The sequence below is a fragment of the Ambystoma mexicanum genome, chromosome 6p, assembly GCF_040938575.1.
Source record: "Ambystoma mexicanum isolate Mex_15411 chromosome 6p, UKY_AmexF1_1, whole genome shotgun sequence".
In the NCBI taxonomy this organism is placed as follows: domain Eukaryota; kingdom Metazoa; phylum Chordata; class Amphibia; order Caudata; family Ambystomatidae; genus Ambystoma; species Ambystoma mexicanum.
In genome coordinates, this window is record NC_090935.1 from 151,886,646 (window position 1) to 151,909,493 (window position 22,848).

The 22,848-nt window shown below is 41.8% G+C and overlaps 1 protein-coding gene across 2 annotated transcripts in view; it reads left to right on the plus strand.

Annotated features, from left to right (window-relative positions):
- SPMIP6 (sperm microtubule inner protein 6) overlaps positions 1-22,848 on the plus strand; it is a 310,448-nt gene that overhangs the window by 280,196 nt on the left and 7,404 nt on the right. The window contains exon 8 of one of the 2 annotated variants that reach the window (XR_011280602.1): positions 13,665-13,777. The exons of the other annotated variant lie outside the window; for it this stretch is intronic. The gene's annotated coding sequence lies outside the window, so the exon portion shown is untranslated. The remainder of the gene's footprint in view (positions 1-13,664; positions 13,778-22,848) is intronic. 2 annotated transcript variants of the gene reach the window in all.

The following is a 22,848-nucleotide window of genomic DNA, read 5'->3' on the forward strand; positions in this document are numbered from 1 at the left end:
TATTTCGAACTAAACGAGGGCATGGGGGAGTCCCAGGCATGATTGGGGCAAGCCTTTAAGGTGTGCATAAGGGGAACAGCGATTGCGACAGAATTCAGGGTTTTGAGAGATATACGCAGGGACCTCACTATATTGACCATCTGTCCCCACAATTGGGGCTACATATTAAAAATCAGGTGGAAGAATTCAGGAAGAATTCAGGAAAATGGCAGACCATGAAGTCTGCTACTTTGAAAGACCCGCTGCAGCCAGACGATATGGAGAACAAGAGCACCCTGGCAGGCTTTTGGCAAGGATTGTACAGGGTGAACGAGGAGCCACATGCATACCAGGTATAACACGTTTGGATGGGGTGGTGACCATAGAGCAGGCAGAGATTGAAGAAACCTTTTATGAGTTTTATAAGCGTCTATACTCTCCACAAAGCACAGCCAAGGACTTAGATGTAGATCAATATCTGGCAAAAATACTGATGACTGTCTCCAGATGCAAGGAATACGCTTGAAGCCCCAATAACGGTAGCAGAGATACTGGAGGCCATCAAGACACTGCCTAATAGCAAGGCCCTGGGATCGGACGGCCTAGGGGCTGAATTTTATAAGGAGTTTGCTGGGCTCCTTGCCCCCAAATTACATGATGTCTGGATGGAAGCACAAGGAAAGGGTGAACTTCCAGAGACCACCAGAGAAGCTATCATTACCCTGCTGCTTAAGCCAGGGAAACCCCCCGAGGACTGCGGCTCGTATAGACCACTGTCGTTGATAAACACCAACGCTAAGATCTTCGCCAAGATTCTGGCGACACGGCTGACGCCGTTGATGCCTTACATGGTCCACGAAGATCAAGCAGGCTTTATAACAAGCAGGTCCGCAGCTGAGAATATTCGGCACTGCTACAATAACCGGGGGTGGCAATTGCATTATATATGCATATGGCCTTTGATACGGTCTATTTGACATTTTTATTTGGAATCCTGAGAAACTATGGATTCGGCGATAACTTTATTAAGTGGGTTAGGATCCTGTACCCCTGCGCTAGAAAAAAAATCAACAGCGCTCTCTCGGTGATGTTGGAGCTACAGGGAGGTGCGCGACAAGGCTGCCCGCTGTCTCCTCTGCTCTTCGCCTTGGTGATAGAACCATTAGCAGACCTGATGAGGGCGAGATATAGTAAACTTGGATTACAGCTAGCGGGTAGGGTAGAGATAATTACATTGTTTGCCGAGGCCATACTATTGTATCTAAAGAACCCCGAACGCAATCTAGGCAGGGTTTTAGCATCAGTCAAAGCATTGGAAAGTCTGAAATCTTCCCCCTAACAGACACAACCACCCGACCAACTACTTAGGAGCCCGGTCCACATCAAGTATCTGGGGGTATAGGTTACTAGAACAGCACAGCTGTCTCACGTTCTGAACTACAAAGCCCTTGCAAATGTTCAGTACTGTTCCGATATGGCCGGGTAGAGTATTGTTCTGAAAGATTAAGAGCACATGCACTTCACTGATATGAATGGGCAAGCGAGGCTAGGATAGCGGGAGCTCACCGATCAATACTCTCAAGGGGGGGTTAGCAGTTCCAGATTTTAAATGTACTACCTAGTGGCGCAGGCCCACTATGCGGCACAATGGGCAACTGCATATCTGGACCCTACCCACAGAAGGGTAACCGACCTACTTCAGAAACCGAATGAGCTCCTCCACACGCTAGCAGTGTCACGCCCCAAACGCTACAACACCACAGACCCAGCGCTTGCAACGAGCACAGCCTGGGCCAAAATCGCTGATACAAAAGAGTCAAAAGTGTTATACCATCCAAACATGCCGATCTGGAGAGCACATTATATAGCTCCCTCATTGGATACAGAGATTGCTACGCACTGGGGGACCAGGGACATCAACCAATTTGGAGACCTATACCCTGATAAGAAATTTATAACATGGGAGAAAATAAAAGAGAAAGTGGGGGACACGCCAAAACAGTAAATGCACTACATATGAATGAGATCAGCCATTGCCCAGATGTGGGTAACACTCCCGGCAGAACCAGCGATACATCCAGGGTTGGGGTATATGTTTACAGCACGGACAGCTAAAATTAAGCCCTCGATGCTATACAAACTAATAATCACGTCCCGCCCACAAATTGTTCATAGGGCAAGGGAGAAGTGGGAATTGGATCTGGGACACACCATTACTGACAAACATTGGGAACAAATATGCGGTCTGACTAAATAAATGTCATGTAATACGGTATAAGCTTATACATTACAAGATTATACATAGAATACATTACACACCAGCTAAGTTACGACGCATGTATCCTACAGCAGATTCTAACTGTCCCAGATGTTTGAGCACAGGTGCTGATACCCTACACATGTTCTGGTCCAGCCCAAGCCTGAGAGAATATTGGAGAAATGTGTGTGACGCACTGGACGAAATGGCAGACCAACCTATTGAAAGATCACCAACGATGTGTCTACTTGGGGCCATGATATGATATGATATGATATGATATGGCATTTGTAACGCGCCTATACACAAGTGTTTCAAGGGGAAGATGAATCCCACGTGGCGGAAATTACTTAACCTTGGGCTACTACTAGCTAAAAGGGCCCTACTCCTAGATGGAAAAGCAAAGACCCACCCACTAAGAGTGACTGGGATAAAGATATGCTATGGGCAAACGATAACGAAGAAACATATATAGAACTGATGCATGGTGCAATGCAACCCAGGAACATTTGGGGTAGATATAAACAATACCTCATGGACCAAATCGATGATGATGATGATGCTATGATTGAATAACGATATATGATAACAAGGGGGGATGTTCTGCTATTGTGTACTTAATGTCATCTAGAAGTGAGTATAGATGTGATATACCTGTGTGAATTAAAATAAAATAAAAAATAAAAACTAGATTCTTGGCCGATGATAATGTCTCCTACTCATTTGATGGAGAAATTGCAGTCAGTCATTTCATGTGTTGTCCTTTTTAATGAAACATTTGAAATGAAAAATATAAAATAACAAAAATGAGAACTCTAAAAAGACAATGCCACAAAAAATGAAGACACCTCTCTGGAATTTCTAGTAACTCCTCAAATAGAGTGTGCCAATGTTGCAGATGTTTGAAAACTCTAGCTGTTGCTAGCAGAACTTTTAATAGCTTGAGGTTGATTATATACAACCACAGCTCACAGCTACAATAAAAATATAAGACCACATATAAGTAAAAAAAGACTGCAGCCCAGTATGGACCACACCGTCTTGTCCAATTTCCAATACACATCATTCACATCATCCCTGGACACTTGCACCAGATAATTCATCATAATTCATGTTTGCAATTTTTGTGACAGTACATTAAAATAGCCACATCTTCATGTTTTCTAACTCAATGTGATTTTTACTGTCCATAATTTCTCTTACATTTTCAATATCCTTTTTAATTGATTGCACTTCTTTTCCAAAATGAATTAATAGTCATTTTAATAGTTTTAAATGATCTAGGATTAGTTTTGTGAGTAGTTGTTGTAGTGCTTCTTCTTTGATTCTTCATCATACTACAATAACTTGTTCACCTGTTTGAAAATATTTCAAATATTTTGAAAAAATTGAAGATATAATAAAATGTAAATATAATTGTGTTGTTTGTATAAACAATTTATAGTAGACAGACAATCTATATGTGTTTGGTGACTAATATGTCTTCCATAAAATATTATTGTTAGTCTCATTTTATATACACATAAAATGACATGTATTTTCCGGAGCTTGTGCTATTTTTAGGGTAAAATTATTCTTGGATTAGATATTTCAAACATGCATCCCATTTTTGAAAGAGAGGATTTTTATTGTTTAGAACACTTAGACATTACCAGGCAGAAAAACTGGAACATGTAAAGTGGACACTGTTGTCAAAATCAACGGTTCATTCAATATTGGTGGCATTGCACTGGGGGAATCACCTACTCAACGTACATCCAATTTCCATACACATAACACATGAGCCCACGAGCATTTTATTTTGTGTAGTGCTCATGCAATTTGCAATACGCATCATCCACATAATTTCAGGAAATATGCACCACTTAATTGATCATAATTAATGTTCCCACGCTTTAAAAGAGAACATTAGATGGGCTACTCTTCACATACATGAAAGCACTATAATGCTCCTTTAAGAAACATATTTTTTGCAACACATACTTATGTCCATTGTTATCAGCAGTGCATGCCGGGGGTGGAAATCATCATTCAATTGCCTATGCCATAAGGATCCACCATGACCCCAGCTGAAACAAACAGCCCCTATTATTCACTGCACCTACGATGCATCCTAGTTCAGTGTCCACTATACCATAATAATGTAACTAATGCCCACTGCTCATTGCTTGCAACACATCAACCATTCTGCATTCCCCAATTAGCAAATCAGAGTACACATTTGCATTTGCTGAGGGTCAGGCCCACTACCCAGACACCAAATGTACAGCACTAGTTTTCTACTTATAATCTTACACAAGAGATGTTTCCAAAAACATGCCTGCAGGTCCCTGCTAAGGCTCGTCAGGCAAGTTTGTTGTAATCTAGTCCACCAATTCAGGCTGTAACCACAAGCTAAATATTTTTTACCATTCAAACCTACTGCTTCGGCCATGCTGTATGCCACAACAAGCAGATGACAATACACATTTCTTCTTGTTAACACCCACGCCCATTGCCCAGTCATTAGAGTTATATCACTGTGTTGTGTACTTACTATTTATACTTTTTTTTAAAACACAGGACATATTTGCAAAACCATGCTTTCCATTTCTTGCTGACCCTCCTTGTACAACTTTTCTGCAATCCCACCCAGCACTTCAACCTGTACCCACAAGAACATGTTCTTCCTTTTCAAACCTATCCCAATTTCAAAATTCCTGACCACATAGCCGGTCCCTGGTGCACATGGCCACTTTAACCCCATTGGTCATCCCTGGTGGTCATGGCCACTATCCAGATTGTCCGGGTCATGACCTTATGCCATGACCCGGACAATCTAGGCCACTGTCTATGGCCATAGGTTATATTGCAAACACCAAAGATATATCACTATGTTTGGTACCTACATTATGACACTAGTAAAAAAATAATCATGCCTTCAGGTCCTTGCCAATGCTCCTTACGTGACTTTGCTGGAAATCCGCCCATGCTTTATTTTTTCAAAACTGTCAAAATATATGTACATACAATAATCAAATGACTTAGCCCCACTGCACAAAATCCATTCAGACTTTGCACAAACATTCAAGGTTGGGTCTATGATCTTTCTGAAAACATGTGTCCACATTCGTCAAATGGCAAAAAAGTTATAAACCATCTAAAAATGTTGAGACCCCCCCTCTAATTTTGCACGCTCTTCACAAAATCCCACCAAACTTTGCAAAAACATTTATATCTAGATCTAAAATCTTTTTGCAAAGCCTTCCTGCAGATTCGTCAAATGGCACCACATTTATAAGCCTTTATAGAAGTTTACCAGCATTTAAAAAGCATTAAAGACCTTCTTTTTTTTATTGTGTATACAGTTTTAAAGAACGAAAAATGTTTACACATATATAAAACAATTTCTTTAGATAAAAAAGAAAAAAAGATAATAGATCATTACACTAGTGAGTGAAACATCGAATTAAAAATATTAGATCACACCATACATCCATATATATCTTCAGAAAATAAAAATAAGTAATTCATACATAAGAAAAGGGAGCATAAGGGCAAGAGCACAGGGTGATACAAAGTAAATGTCAGAGATACATTCAATTTATACATCAAAAATTATGAAGTTCCTCTAATAATTTTGTATCTGCCTCAAACTTACACAATTTCTCAACAACACATTTCCAGACCTGTGTTATAGCAATAATTTTGCTACGACTCTGGCCAGTCAAACATTTTAGCCAAATAAATGCGCAGGTTATATCCTTCAGATCTGTAACAAATTTAGAATAATAACGTTTGTAGATGGAAATTATGCTTACACATCCTGTAAGTATCTGTCTGGCAGATTCAACTTTCTGCCTATCACAGCAAATTCTACATGTCAAGCCTATTTAGCCTAATATTCATAAATATTTCGCGTGTTTTCCAAGACGGGCATGATTTAAGATAACCTTGCATTTCTTGATAATATAAAGCATCATAAAGAAGGCTGACAAACAGTACAACCTTTCAAAGAAACTCTCAAATATGTGTTTAAATTTATTTACTGTATTCACCAGAGGCAACCGCAGAGTTGACAAGAAAGTATCAGGAGATTTTGCTCTGTTCAGGTCAATTAGGGTGCTGAGGGAGACTAGTCCCATTTCCAACCTAATAGCCTCAACAGGCCTATAATTGCTAAGTCCTAGGATTCTGCGCCAAACACGGCCTTCGAGTCGAATCTCTTAACGATGCCTCCAAACTATACACAGAAGCTGTTGTCAATTTCTGATTGTAAATGGTCCAAACACTGCACAAACTGTTGGCAAAGATGAAATAACCTCCATGGTAGAAAGAACCTTTGCTCGTTTGTTTTCCTGCTCTTTTTCCTTAGCCCCTTTATTATTAGACACAACTTCATGGGCAAGGTTCTTGTAGGTATTAACCCTTTTGTTGGATCCTTATTACTTCTGTTACGCTCAATGGCCATGAATTGCATCTTATTTATATTAATTTTCAAGCCATACACTGCTCTAGCGCTGTTGCAGATTCCGACATATGTGTTATCAAAGATAACAATATCGTCTGCATAACAGCTCCAGCTTAACGTATTTACTCCATTCCTGGGGAAGGCATTCATTTTATCAATGAAGTCATCCACAAATTTGGCCATAAACAAGTTGAAAAACATGGGGCCCAAGGCACAGCCCTATCTTACCGCCATCTTCACTGTATTTGATCAGACATTAGTCCCATGTTGTTAAGTCTTACTCTGATAGAATTCTGTTCATACATCAACCTGCAAATATAGAGCCTATGTGTAGGCATGCCCATACGCTCACATATCTTCCATAGCAAGTTTCTGTTCACCATATCAAATGCTGAGGAGAAGTCAACATACAGGATATACAAAGGTAACCCATTTGAACTGCTAGCTTGTTCAACCAGGGTATAAACAATCAAGATATTGTCCACCATTGAATAGCCCTTGTGGAAGCCAGTTTGGGCTTTATTGAAAATATTATTACTTGATGCCCGTCGATTGATTTCCCTAAGGACCAGCATGCATAAAATCTTGCTTGAAACATCAGTCAGGGCTAGAGACATTGCTATGGGGGGGGTTTAGGGAGTTATAGCCCCTGCTCTTTTGGTTGTAGCCCCAGATAGAATCTCAGGAGCTACAACCAAAAGGCTAGCTAGCCTCCAGTCCCGACAGTTCTGACATTAGCGTAGCCCCGGGTCTTTTTCAGACCTAGCAACAGCCCTTGTCAGGGCTAATAGGCGTAGTTTCCAGGCAGTTTCCTATTGCCACAGGAATTGTTATAGAACTCTTCCATGAGTTAGGAATAACGCCAGTCATTAGGATTTTATGGTAGATAATAAGTAAGATATCTGCCCAGATATCACTGTTTTTCTTGATAATGGTATTGCATATTCCATCTGGGCCAGGATCCCTAGATGTATTGAGCTGTTTTATAATGTTGATAACATCATCTCTCTGTATTATGAAGTTTGTCATAGGTCTTTTTTCTAACCAAAAAGAATCACCCCAAAATGTATCCTCAAGATGGGTTACCCAAATATTACCTAATTACACCGACGTTCATCCTGTAACCAAACGTCGGTGTAATTAGGAACACATAGACGGAACCACCAGATAATCGAATGGAGGATTTTTGTGCAATATGGAATTAGGGTTGGAGGCTGTCCATATATGAGGCCATATATATTTATATGTCAATAATTTGATACGAAAAAGTAAAAAATAGAATGAATGGTAGGAGTGATTGAGTATGAGTGGAACTTGTAGATACTTGTCTGTGGAAATGCTCCAGTATTTTATATGAATTTGATATGTAAATAAAAGTTTTTAGAAACTGACAACTGAACATTTATTGGTATTTATGAAAGAAATAGATGTATTGAGAGGCTATTCCTGGTTCCATTGGTCCAATTTTTGTTGACTATCAGAGTAACAGTGTACTTCTGTCATACCTTTTGGGCGTGAGTCCACAAACTTAAACTTAAAGTCGCTACTTTTTACCATTCTCGGCATCAGTTGCGAGTAGAGAATCGCCAGTAGTAGGCTTCTATTTATGGGCTTTATTAGCCTCTTCCAGCCAGCTGATATGGTAAATATTTTTGTTGGCAATGGCAGAGATTATTCAGTAATTTTTGTTTCACTGGCCTGTTTCTTTGTAGGAGAGTCTTTTTTGATATCATCATTATTACATTTGGATTTCTGAACAGGAGTTACAATAGACATAATACTACTATCACTAAACGTATCAGAAGGCTCAGACTCCATGTCACTTGAGCTAGATTCAATATTTTCTATCTCAGGTTTAGAAGTCCCTTCATTTGGTATTGACGCCCCCAAAAGCCAGGAAGTCAAGTTACCAGATTTTAATGCTAGTCTTTTCTGGGTATCCTCTTTCTTGCCTTTTTTTGAAGTCATTTTCTTAGAAGAAATCACATTAGGAGGAAAGGCAGAAGGAACTGCTATAACTTCCATCACTTCACTATCAGGCAATTTGCCCTACAAATCGGTAGCCTTTTTCTTCTTTCTTCGCCTCTCTCTTTTAGATAGGTGGCAAAATCCGTCCACAGTTGTATCATCTCCAGCTAGGTGGATTCTAGTTTGTTAGAAGCCACAGGTAAAGGAGGTTGGTTCTCTAGTATCACAGCGACCCCTTTCTCAGTAGTCACTTTGTTTAGTAAAAAGGCATTCTTATCCACTATGCACAGTATATTATAGAAGAGTTTCAACAGAATATTTAAAGCAAACCCCGTAGAAATATTATGAACTTCCATTTCCTTAAGTTTGGTTTAACTAAAGCAATTTACCATAGTAGCGTCAGCTGACAGTACAGACTGTTCCTTGCTACCCATAGTAAATTCAGACTCAATGGTTTTATCTGCTAGGCCACTAAGCCGAGGAGTGCAGGACAATCTACCAGGATTAGATAAAGGCACAGTTGTTGGTATAGCACAGTGTTCTTCAGTCGCCACGTGAACTGCTGGAGCACAAATAACCTCCTCCGCAGCAAGATGTTGTTCAATTATAGAGTTTGCACATTCAAGGTTCGCCGTTTGTCCTTACAAAGATGAAGTAATGAGTTGGTATTGTCATAATCTGTAGGGATCTACACAGCTTCAATAGATATCCCCACAGTCTTGGGGGATGGGGGGTCAGCATGGATCTCAGCGACTGCGGGCTTTCCCATGAAGAAATCCGTTATTTTGTTTTCCTTAGTCGCAGTCGTTTGGGTGCTTGCTTCGCCCATAGACCTTGACCCATTTACAGACCCATTTTTTTGTATTTACCTTGAGCTTACTACATGACTTCATGATGTAGAAGCTCAAGGCACTCACAGGTGAGTAGCAGATAATCGAGATCAGTAGATTCGCACAGCGGTTTCAAGAGAAAACTCTGCAGTCACCACTCAGGAGTTGAAATAGCAGTATGTTTGTTCCATTATGGTAACAGCAGGGCAATATAAGACTGCAGGTGTGCTCTGAATAAAGATCCCAATAGTGGCTCCAAGAGTCATGATCTGCGGTCATGGCTCGGGAAGCAAGAATGCCAAAGTGATTATTCAGTCGGAATAAACCATGCAGCGTTATACGTTTCGTTGTGTGTTGCGATTATACTCCAATCTTGAAGAAGACCCCTCAGCGGCAGAGTCATAGTCCACAGTCGCCGCTTGAGGGCAAAATTTCTCATGCGTTTGTACAGGCGTGGTTGCCTTCTTATTTCTCTTAGTTTTTGACTCATCACTGATGATTCCCTTTTCATCCCACTGTTGCTCCTTCTATCTTCTCTCCGCGCACTGATGCCTACGGACTGTGGCACTTTAGGAATTTATAAATAAATAAATGATAATACTTTGGGACCCCCCACTCTAATTTTGCACCCTGTTGACAAAACAGCATCACACTTTGGAAAACCATTCACAATGTGGTCTAGAATGAAATTCCTGAATTACATGCAGTTTCATTGAGTGGCACCAAAGTTGTAAGCCATCCAAATAGGCATTCATGGCCTGAACATCTAAGATATTCATGGACATCACAGGGCTGTCCAGGACGGTGTGCCAAGTAAACTGCCATTGACAGCTGCCAGTATTTCTGTTGTACCTATACAGCAACAAGAACATTAAAACAAAAACAGTGTTTCCTATTTAAAACTGTTGCACATGGAAACTTCAAATAAACTATCCCAACATTGTACAACCTCTAATCCCTGTACTAAAATAGCATTTCCCAACACATACTGTGTTTTATATAATAGGAGTTTGCATAGCAATAAGCCCAACGCCGCCCAATGTCTTTATTGAAGCCCTCACATTAGTCAGAACCCTTAACTACGGACACGCTAAATATCACACAACACCAGCAAAAAGGAAAATCTTTTTAAAACAAACACATTTTTATATTACCCCAAAAATCACTTTAACACACACCATAAGTGATTAAAAAAGCACCGTAGATAAAATCACAATTCTACTGCTCTGTGATAAATCTTGTATTTTGCAACCAACAAGCATACTTCATGATTTTATCAAATTCTATTTCTTTCCTAATAAACAACTTTCAATAATTATTACCACCAGGCTCAGACTGGCCTATAGGGCAATAGGCCCATGGCCGAACCTAAAATGCAAAATGCCTGTGTGGACCAGTTTTCTGGGTCAAAGTGGGGCACGTTTTTGGCCAATGTGGGGCAGTTTGATGAGTTACTTCACTATGCGGCTAATAGTTTTGACCATGGATGCTGAATAAATATTCTTTAAATGTACCATTTGCATCACATTTTATCAAAAACCTCCACCTTGGGTACTATTCAAACAGCGTCACAAAAGGAATGAATTCCCATTTGCAACTGTGGGCCACTTTATTGTTGGTGGCCGAGACAATTTTATGCCCCATTCCGACCCTGATTCCCACCCATTTTCTACATATAAAGCAGCAGCACTTCATGTTAACAAATATAGTTAAAAAACAAAGAAAACCACATAGCCCCATTATGAACATATCATTAAATCAAACTTTCAACACAACAATGCCCAACAACTGATTAATGCCACTGATATCCATCACAGGTAACATGAACTGCACAGTATGTGTTTTGCAGTGGAAATGAGAAAAGCAGACAAAAATGGACTTTCATACTTTCCAAAATCAAAACCACAAAAAGAGAACTATATTGTAATAAAAAGAATAAAATGGCCGGCAGGTTTACTGCAACCTATCACAATGAAGTACTCATTAACAACTTTAACACTACCCAATTAGAAACACCAAAACACATACAAATCCTGCTCGGCATCAAATGTAGCCGCGAATATTGAAAGGTAAATTATTTACAAGGCTCAAATCAAACTAAATTGGCCTTGAAACCTTCAAATCAAATAAGTGAACAACCAAGTACATGTAATAACATACAGAAATAAAAAGCTGTACTGTATCATCCACATAAAGGTATGATTACCGCACAGAAAATGTATATTTATAGACGCAACTTTAAATATACGCACGGCTCCAGCTGCAACAAATGAAATGCAGAGTAGTATTGGCTATACAAGAGCCCTTCTAGGACATTTGTTCATAGCCGCGGCTACGTGCAAAAACGTTGAATTCAAAATTGCATTTACACTGCACCAAACTCCCAAAACTGTTCCCAACATGCCTATCAGCCCCCCTCTGCTCCTCATAATCCTCCTCCACTCCCCTAGTCTCTTATAATCCCCAAAACACTCAATGCATATAAGATGCCACCCAACCCAAAATGTTGAATAGCCGCGACTACCACACGTCCACAAACACACATGTAACTAGCCGCGGCTGCAATAGGGGAGGTGTCTACCTGCGACTAGCAATGCCACGCGCTGGTCGGTTGTTCAATAGCTGCGAATACTAACAATAGCACCATAATCCATGAATCAGGGCCAATGATTTTGGGAATGTACGAGGGGTGTCCCTTATTTTAATGATGAAACAAGACATGGGAAAACCAATGAACTATTTACTCAAACCATCTTTATCTTTTCCAATCTCACTCAGAGGCAAAAATGGAGACAGACTACCAGATTTAATGATAAAATTGAAAAATCCCAGAGAAATGTTAATAAAGCAGTTTCAGCATTCATGACAGACCACAGCCAATTATGAATTGCGAACAACAATATAGAGTTCTACATGGCCAATTTCTATAGGCATGATGGGATACACCTAACCGATGAAGGAAATGCATTGTTCCTGCATAACATCAAAACAGTACTCCTGATGTGCTAAAGTTTAACACTCTGTGTACCCCAAAACAGTCCATTTAAAGAATACTCATCATACACAAATACAATAAATAATAACTAAAAAATGTATTATACCTGCGGCTACAGTTGATGGACTACAAAAGTCAGTTAAAAGGGAGACAACACCACTCGTGGACTAATAAAAAGTAACTGGAAAATAAGACTCCTGAAAGAAAATACTTAACAGTAAACATTTCACACCCACACAACATAATACCATATGTGAGAATACACAACCTAAAATACATTGTGTGGCACATCTAAAACAAGACTACAGTTGCTCCTTTTTATATTGATTTTATTAGACTATTTTCTTCTATCTTTCTCCAAAGTCTCACATGCTGAGAAGTCTGAAAACAAACATCTAAAATAAAAAAGACTCTCTAATACCTATCAGGTCACCAACAATGGCTTTTGGCCATGACCAGTGATTTTTCACCTCCAACGTCACTGTACCTAGATAAAGCATTTTAAAAAAAATATAAAACACTGACACCCCAAATTATATAGCAGCAGATACCAAACTATACATTTAGAATTATAATTGATGTTTGTTGCTCAAACACCTTTAAATAGTATAACTATTTTCTTATCACAACTTATTTTGTGTTAGTCATAGATTGACAGGTTTACTATAGCTAAAAAAAAGTTATCAACATAAAATAATCAATGTTTATTCAATACAGCATACAACAACAACATATGTACTGATAATATACAATTAATCATCATACGGAAACTACTTTGCTCGAGCTATATCCAATGAGTTTACACAACATTTACTCAACCCTAATTGTATTGGGTTATACATTATCAATTTGTTTGGGTTTAAGCACCCCCGATAACCTCGATTCCTTTGGGATTCATGTGGTAACAGCACTTCATGGCAGATATCTGCATCGTTCATGCACTGTCAAAATTGGCGTTATTTTTACCCAATGTAATCATAGTCAATTTATTCCTGCCAGGATGCAATTCTGTGCCATGCATGTTGAACATAGATGTCTGAGATGAGCGCTTAATTCGTCAATGATAAAAGCTGTTTTACTACCCATTACAAAAGAAGAAAATGCATTACTGCCAGTAGAAAATATACTGCCTGTGGTTAATGCAAAACATGGTTATTCCATTATCACTGGTTATTCCATTTGCAGGAAAAACAACGCCTTACAATAGCAGTGAATATTACTGGAAATATCTGCTGTGCACTTATCCTAAATGGAATCAAAAATCAAACCCTGCAGCCACAACCTGAAGTGTGAGTCAGGTGAGGTCCCTAAACTATCAGGTGATGATGAAGGATTAGTGTGTACCAAGATCATATCTCCTCCCTGAATTTTTTTATGTTATGGAATAACAGTATGTTTTTACTGTCAACAATGATATTTTACTCCAGTCATTGTTTCTTTCCCTTGACATATCACAACAATGTATTTCACTGTAGCTATTTTTTAACTACCAACAGAGAAGTAATATTATGTTACGCTCTGTTATGTGACTTTTGTAAAACAGCTAACTGTCATTGTTATGGTCTGAGGCGTAGTAGGTTGTCTGGGAATTTGGTAGACCGTAGTCTGAAAATAAGAAGAAAAACTGTACATTATGCCACAGGAAATTGAGAACGGCTTCGGCATACATGCTTGGTACTGCCCCATATCTTTTACAGTTGCTATGTTTTGGGTGGGGGGGGGGCAGTATCTGTTTGACTATATCAGTACATTTGTGATGATTGGTGCGAGAGCCAAATTGCCCTCATGGTGCTCTGGCAGCTGTTGTGGGAATGCTGCAGTAATAGGTGGAGCAAGTAAAGTGAGCTGAGACATGACTATGTTGCTCGCAGAAACTGATTGCAGTTGTGGGCCATGCGATTAACAGGAATACATTTCCCCTAGTATGCATAATAGTAATACGGTTTTGAGAAAAATCCTTCTGTGCTGTGAGACAGAGTCCTAGCATGTTATACAGCTAAATAATATAAGCACACTTCTATGTAGTGTATCGAGTTATAAAGCGAAATGATGTGATGGTGTCACAATTAGTGGGGCTGGGGAGGAGGAGATGGAGACAGAGAAGGCATCTAGCCAAGCGATGTGACCTCAGGAGACTCCATTTCCCAGAATGAGGAATCCCCACAATCTACAAAGCCTACCAAAGCCCCATTGTCGAGGTGCCCCAATACACCTCATTTGATCAAGTTTCCATGGTCACCAGATGCCTCATGGCATATACTGTCAACAAATTAAGAGATTCAAAAGTCACATTTATGATACCTGCATGGAGAATTCACAAAATATGGTGAATTCACTGTCTTTCCAGAGTGCCATTCTATGAGCCCGTGCACAGGGTGGGAGAATTCTTTCTGAGGCCCCCAATATACTGGGGAGCTCAACGAGCATTCAAGGATAGTGAAGCAGGGAAGAACAGTCGCCTTCCCCAGACACAGGGGAACATATATACATGCGCATTGCACAGACACAGTTGGAGACATGTGGAATCCCCAACTTCACACGAAATAGCCAGCCCACTGAGCGGTATGCCGTGGTTTTGCCAAAGTCAATTGCTTTGTTGTAATTTACTTCCACAAAATTGCTTTGTTGATCTATGTGTTGAGGGTGCTGTAGAAGAGAATTACAACAAAGTAATTTGCTTCGGCAAAACCACAGAGAACCAATGGAGCTACCTAACCACCAAGTTGCTTCCCCTTGATTGAAATATGGCAAGTGGCCTCCACAATCCCTCGGCCTGCGTAATGCGTGGAAATCAAACCTGTAGAGAATGTTGCAGCGAAGATATAGAAAGAGCAAACACATGGAGGGGCCACACAAAGCACTGGCCAATCAGATAACTGAGAGTTAAGGAGAAAGGAGCCCAGCCAACCCCTGACATTATTGAAACACTTAAGCCTTTTCCAAACAGTATAATTATAGGCTCAAGGAGAACATCCGTGAGCGAGTTAGGACGGTGTTCCAGGGGGTTGGTGTGCTTTTAAAGCAGGGAATTAGAGAGAGCAAGAGGGGGTGGAAGGTCGTGTTTGCCTAGAAGCGTAGTTCATTTGTGACCTTGAAAGAACGATGCTTTGCACAGAGCCTGCTTTGGGCTACAGCCAACACCATGGTGAAAGCCAGCAGAAATGAGAAGGAGTATGTCATCCTATACCATTGGTAGAACCCAAGACCCTGTGGTTGTCTAGAACATGTGGTGGACTGGTTCCTGCCTAGAAGGATTACTCATGGCTTTTAGATAAGAATAAGCTCACTCTGAAAGGCACCCAGACAGGAGGGTAAAAATGACTGCCTTTAAACCTTTTGGTACATCCTCTAAGGTCAGTATGATTCTTAACCTCTGTATAGTAGGTGTGCATTGTAGCCAAAACTCCAAAGCCCAGTAAGTTGACCGACAACCCATAGAGCAACCAGCAAGCCCAGGAAAGAAGCGTGTTGGGGTGCTTTAAATACCCTAAACATTGAAGTGAACTGAAGGAGGGAACAGGGGTGGCAACACTGGGATCCAGTGATTTAGAATAGGTGTCTGGACTTTGGACGGGGACCTCAGATACCCTTTATAATAGGCATTTGCCCTGCTTTCCTGTTGGTCCTCCACCATGACACTGTTATTCATTGGTCCCCCCTATCTTTCCCAGTAGACCCTGCAGATGTTTGTCCGACCCCTCCAGTAGACAACTGGGATCTTTGACAGAAAGCTTAGGAAACAGCCACCACTCTGTTGTTTTGTCTGTTCCCCTCTTCAGCAACTTTTCAACAATCTCAGTACTAAGCCGAGTAGGCCACCCTCAGTTTATTTATTTTTGAATTTGTAAAGCGCACTACAGCCCAGAGGCATTGAGGTGCTGTTATTTGTGGTTGTGAGTAGGCTTGGTTCAGGGTTACAATGAGAGCGGCCCAACAGTAGATTTTTTTATTCCACATTTCAGTAGATAGTTACAACATTAGTAAGCAGAGTAATATCAGGTAATTCAGTACAGGACGTCACAAACTTCAGAGAGCAAACTAGAGTAGGTGGCTAGTATGAGCTCAAATATCATACAAATAACCTATTTTTGATTGCTTTGCGGAAGGCTATGTGCGAGTCAATCATCCTAATGTGGGATGGAAGGGCATTCCAGTGAAGGGCAGGCATGGATGGGAAGCTAGTTCCTCCTGCAAGAATTCTCCAGGTCTTTGGCAAGGTGATCCTATTGGCGTAGGCTTTCCTAGTAGGCCTAGATAAGGTGGGCTTTGCTGTTCTTTGAACCAAGTAAGGGGGTGCCAAGTCATGGAGGCATTTATGCATAAGGGCAAGGGTTTTAAAGACAATTCTCTCTTTAACTGGGAGCCAATGAACCTGCCTCCGAACCGCAGAGATCCCGGTGGCGGCCCTGAGGGCGTTGTTTTGTACCAGTTGCAGTTTGGCAATATTCTTGCCAGAGGTCCTTATAAAGAGGGCCTTGTAGTAATCCAATCTTGAACCAATTACAGCCCTCGCAATGGTGAGGCAGTTTTGTTGAGATAGGAAAGGTCTGGCTCCATTAAGCAGTTTGGAGTAGTACGCTGAGGATGAGGCAATGACATTCACTTGTCTGTTCATGGTAAGATTGGAATCAAGATAGACTCCAAGAGTCTTGACAGTTTGAGACACTGAGATAGGTATATTATCGATGGTGAAGGATTTGTACTATTTATCAAGTTTACCCAGGGTGACTGGAGATTCAATTAACAGGAGTTCAGTTTTCTCAGTGTTAAGGCAAAGCCAGTTTTCTGCCATCCAGGATTGGATCCTTGAGTAGATGGAATTAAGGGTGTTCAAATCGGCCTTGTAGTCCCCTGAGAGGGGGATAAGCACCTGGGTATCATCTGCATAGTTGGTGTATGAGATGCCCAGTGCGTCTAGAAGGTTAAACAGTGGCCTTGTGAATAGGTTATATAGGGTGGGCGCAATACACGAGCCCTGTGGGACTCCGCATTCGGGGTGACTTGGAGTGGCAGAGGCTGAGTCAGAGAAGACTTTCATAGCCCTATCCAGTTATTGTATGCCTTCCTTCAAGACAAGTGTGCAACCGTGTCCTATGAAATAAATGCTGCTGATCCTACTTCACAGTTGTCGTGCGCTCTGTTTCCCCTTCATTGTCAACGGAGGATAGCACAGGGGCAACACACTGGTCTTGGAAGCAAGACCATGCAGAGCAACAGAAGTTTGGATCCCGGATGCGCACTTAGAAACCAAATTGTGGTACGGTATTAGGCACGTTAAAAAAAACAATTAAATAAATACATTGTGACAAGTAGCCGTACTTGATGATGTAGTGAGGGTCATAATTGGTGTAACTGCATCATGGCAAGATGGAGACATTGTATTTTAATGAAAGGGTCCTCCACATTTGTGGTGCCTACCGATGGTGGGCAGAGCCCAGAGTTGCTCATCAGCCATGCATATCCTCCTGCCTAGTTGTCGAGTGCTGCCCTATTGCTCTGCCTCAGTTACTCCATTGGGTGGGTATAGGCAGCAGGTTGGGAGATGAGTGGGAGAAGAGATGGTGCCAGAGGGGCGTTTAGGAGGAGCAATTGGTCTCTGTGATTCCGATCCAACTATAGATACACATGCATAGCAAAGTAACAGCAAAGTACACAAACTATTTCCAGCAAGGCACCAACACTCTCCAGAGGACCCACATATTCCCATAAAGGAGAAACACCTGCGCATCACCAGAGCCCAAAATCGGAGGCACCACGTAGACACCCACAAACATGAAGTCAGGGTTTAAAGAGAAGTGTTGGATGTACATGCTATGTGCTGTGAAATGGCCTAGTGGTGTGTGTTTAATCAGGCAGCTACCGGAACAGATTTGCGGCCTGTAGAGTGCACCGCTAACGCCAGAATATTCTTTCTTTAAGGAGCCAGAGTTTATAATTAGGCAATAAACACCATCGGGCGGGATGCCCCACGCCAATTTACAGATCGAGCAAAATGAGGGCCTTAATGATAGCCCATGAGGCATTACCTGACTAGGTAATTCCCCTGCCTGGAGAGTTGTATTGCTATTAGTATCATGGAAAGCTTTTTTTCCCCGGGATGCTGCTAGGTTTTTTATAAAGTTGACATTTCTCAACTTGGAAAAAATTACAATCCAAAATGGCCACCATGGACAAGGGAGAAGGGGCGGAGGACAGGGTGGGTTAGGGATGTGAAAATAGGGGTTGGAGAAAGGAGATGCAGGGGGAGCATAGGAACGCACTTACCATGTAGTAAAGCCCCCGTCCTGAGCCTCCTGATTGGCTGAAAGGCCACCACATCCTCCTCCGCCTCCTGGGTAGTAATTGCACAGAGTGCAGTAGCGTTCTCCACTGCATCCAGGCTTCTCTGGATCATTGTATAGCACCTAACTGTCCTGCTTGTGCAATGGTGTGCATTCTTACTCTTGGGTCTTTTGGCAGTAATGTTATTTCCTGCATCTCATTGCATTTGTAATGGCCGTACCGTGCCAGTATGCCACTGTATGTAAATTTGTATAGTGTATGCAAACAATCTCTTACTTAAGGTGGTACTTCGGGGTAAGATGTGTCCCAAACAAACCGTCTTTTACCATTGCCAGCGATATCGGGGGCCCTGCCCTATTTTAGGGTCCCCTGGCACGAGATATTTCTTCTCAATCCTCGGATTGCCTGGTTTGACATTTGCTGATGACAGCAGTGCAAGGTTTTCGGTCTGAAGAATAGCTGGTGCTTCCTCCAAAAAAGTCTTCCTCCCCATCTTGCATTTGGATATTAAACCTATTTGCATAGTTTTAAGATTTCAAATCGTGTTCTCTGACTATCCCCATCATATCAATAGTGTGATTACTACTACTACGGCTGTGGTGCTCTATACAAATTTAAATAAATAAATAAATTGCCGCAAAGTGACCCATATTAATTACTTAAAAGGCCTCTAGGAGTCTATATATAGACGTTACCTTATTGAATATATGGATCTATGATATACACTTTCTCCATCCTGGCATAGTGATAATAATATATTGCTATATAGTGCTTCATGTCCCTCTTATAAGCCATGCCTTAATAGGTGTTATTACCAGAAGGATCCAGGGCTCAGTTTGGATTGCACGTAGATGTCTAAGGGGAGTACTTAATTGTCTGAACTATCTACTGGCTTACTGAGAAACGGGCTGTTGTCATGGCTACCAGACACTTGCAAGCGTAGATCATAAATGCAATACAAAAGATCAGCGGCCAACATGTTTCAACAGACTGTAGTGGTCACGTGATGGCTATAGCCCCTGGTCTTTTGGTTGCTGCCCCAGATAGAAGCTAAGGGGCTACAACCAAAAGGCTAACTAGCCCGAGTCCCGACAATCCTGACATCTCGGGAGGATAGCTCAGTGGCAACGTGCTCGCCTTGGAAGCAAGACGACAGAGAGCAACACAGGTTTGATTCCCGGGTCCGCGCTTGCGCGTTATAAATAACATATCATATCATTAGCGTAGCCCTGGATATTTTCCAGACCTAGCAGCACCCCTGGGCCTACCTCGATGGAGCACTTGCGGCCCTTCTTTTGCACATTTAAAAAAAGGAGTTAAAATACAGCACCTGTGAAGTGTCGTTAACATTTCTATACTCGTTTTTCCTGGAAAAGGTAGGCTTTTCCCTGTATGGCAACACCACTTATCTCATGTACTGAAGACTCAATGAGAGTTTAGTAAATGAGAAAAATGTCAGACTTTTCAGAATCCTCCTAGCGACACTTGCTCCCACAAGGAAAGCGTTAGCAGCTGGAAAGCACGACAGCCCCCTCAAATCCTACCACCCACCTCAGAGTGGAGGGGGGATGTAGGATTTCCACTCCAGTTTGTGTGCACCTTAGAATCAGGGCCTCGGTGTCCCAGGACGACCGCTGACGTTGCTCTCTGACAGAACATTTCTGCTGCGCACAGGGGTGGACTGGGACCTGCATCTCCTGTTAACCTGCAAAGTGTATTTTATAACCTATGCTCAAATATGTATAAATGTATAACACACTTGTAGCTTCCCTGAAACTAATCTCCCCACAAGTAACAGCGCCACGATGCCCAAGGGCTGTTTGTACACTATACAAATGTAAACAATAAATAAATAAATAACCAAACAAAGCCCTGGAAATAATTTTCAAAGTTGCCCAAACGTGCACATTTTCAGCAAACCCAACCCTTTTCCTATGGGAAAATGTGGACATACCACACAAAAGAGGCCCATGGTGCAGAGGCCCACTGGGAAATCTCCAGACTTCCCTATAGGCCAGTCCACCCCTGGCTGCGCACATATTCTGATTGTGTGCACGGACCTAGAATGCACAGTTGGAGAGCCGTGTTAGACCGCCACCCCTGAAGGTATCGATGATACCTTCAGGGATATCTCCAGTTGCGCGGCAAAGCCCAACTTCAGGAAAGTTGCAATGATACTGCATCATTGCAACTTTACTGAGGTTGGGCTTTGCTGCGCACAAAGGTGGGGTTTAAGGTTCTAAGTGAGCCAAAGGCATGTAACTGATAGCAAGATTACACATACGCCTGATTGTTAAGGTAACCACACACACAGCATCCTTCCTCAACTTCCGTAAAGCCCCTCGCTTTCCTTGGGCCTATTAACCTGACCAGGGGCTGGTACCTCCTGGCAATGTTCGCTGGAATCCGGCTCTCTTGCAGAAAACAGTTGAACAGCTCACAGCTCAGATTAAACAAAATGCTTCTTAATTTTTAATAAGATGTCAGAAAATGACACTTGTCATTGATGTGTGTCTGAAATCTGAAGCGGCACTGTTTTCTTTGTGCTTGCACTTTTGGACTTCATTTCTGTTCACTGCGAGCAAAGGAGTGAAGCTCTTGCCGGGAACTGCAATTCTGCAATCCGCTTCCTGGAGGAGGCGGAGTTACAGCCACCCACGTGCGTGGTCACGTGAGCAATCCAAGCCCTCATCCCTGCGCCAGAGTCGCCCGAGTGGCGTGTGTGTCTGAACGCTGAAGCGGCACTGTTTTCTTTGTGCTTGCACTTTTGGACTTCATTTCTGTTCCCGGCACTGCGAGCAAAGGAGTGAAGCTCTTGCCGGGAACTGCATTTCCGCGATCCGCTTCCTGGAAGAGGCGGAGTTACAGCCGCCCACGTGCGTGGTCACGTGAGCAACCCAAGCCCTCATCCCTGCGCCAGAGTCACCCTTGCGGCGTAAAGCCCATCGGGGAAAAGGGCGCTGGCTGTTGTGCGGCTGTTTTGCGCTGATCAAACAGGAGACTGCGGAGGTGTGCCCTCTTTGATCCAGTTTCCGACAAAAAGGTACATTTTGCGTATTGGTGACCTCACGCCCAATTAACATACCGTTTTGTTGCACAATCAAAATGTCTTTAACGCCGCAAAGACGCAAAACCAGCGTGTCTTCCCCTGCGGTGGCCTCCAATACACCAATGGAGGTTGTCGCAACCAGGTCTAAAAGTAACTTGAAAAAAATCACATCATCCACATCAATAACTTTGACCCCGCGTGCAAAAACACACCTAAAAACACAACTCGCAAGCAAAGATATTAGGCAGTTCTGCCCGGTATTAAAAAATCCTACCCTACCGTGTACAACGCCCGCTTCCCAACAAGAAGACCTCAATGCAGAAGGTATATCTAAACAAGCTAATGAGGCACAAATGGAGATCCCTACAAGCCCCTCTATGAGGTGCAATGAAGAACAAATTGGACCAAACCTAAACATACCAAATGTAACATCAGATCCAAATCAAGGGGAATCATTAAAGCAGGCTGTTATGTCGAATATTGTAGAGCCTGAAGTTTTACACAACATGCCAATTTCTGATAACACCATGCTTCAATCTACAAATCAAATCAAACAAAAGAAAGATCCAAAACTGCAATTGGATAAAATAACAGAAATACAAGAGGATGAACTTAATGAATCGAATGAGGAGGTCTTCTTGAAAGAAGTCAAACAAATGACGCCTATAAGTGTGATCACATCTCTCATTAGGTCACCTACGGACTATCACCAACGATGCTCAATGGACTCTACCATTTCGGATGCTGCGTCCTACATACTTCCAAAGCCAAGACATTGTGAATCATCACGTGAAAAAGAAAAGGCTCCTGCTAATGCAGGGCTTTTGGAAGTCACACTTATGGCAGTAAATACAACAATCAAGAGTTTGTTCAAGTTATTTGAAACTCTTGAATGTAAGATTAATTTACAATCCGCTAAGATTGATCATATAACCTCATGGATCCAAACACAAGCGATGCAAATAGAGAAATGTTGTCGAACTGAAGAACCACATAATGATCTATCCAAAAGTATTGAAATTGTGACCGTTCCCACCA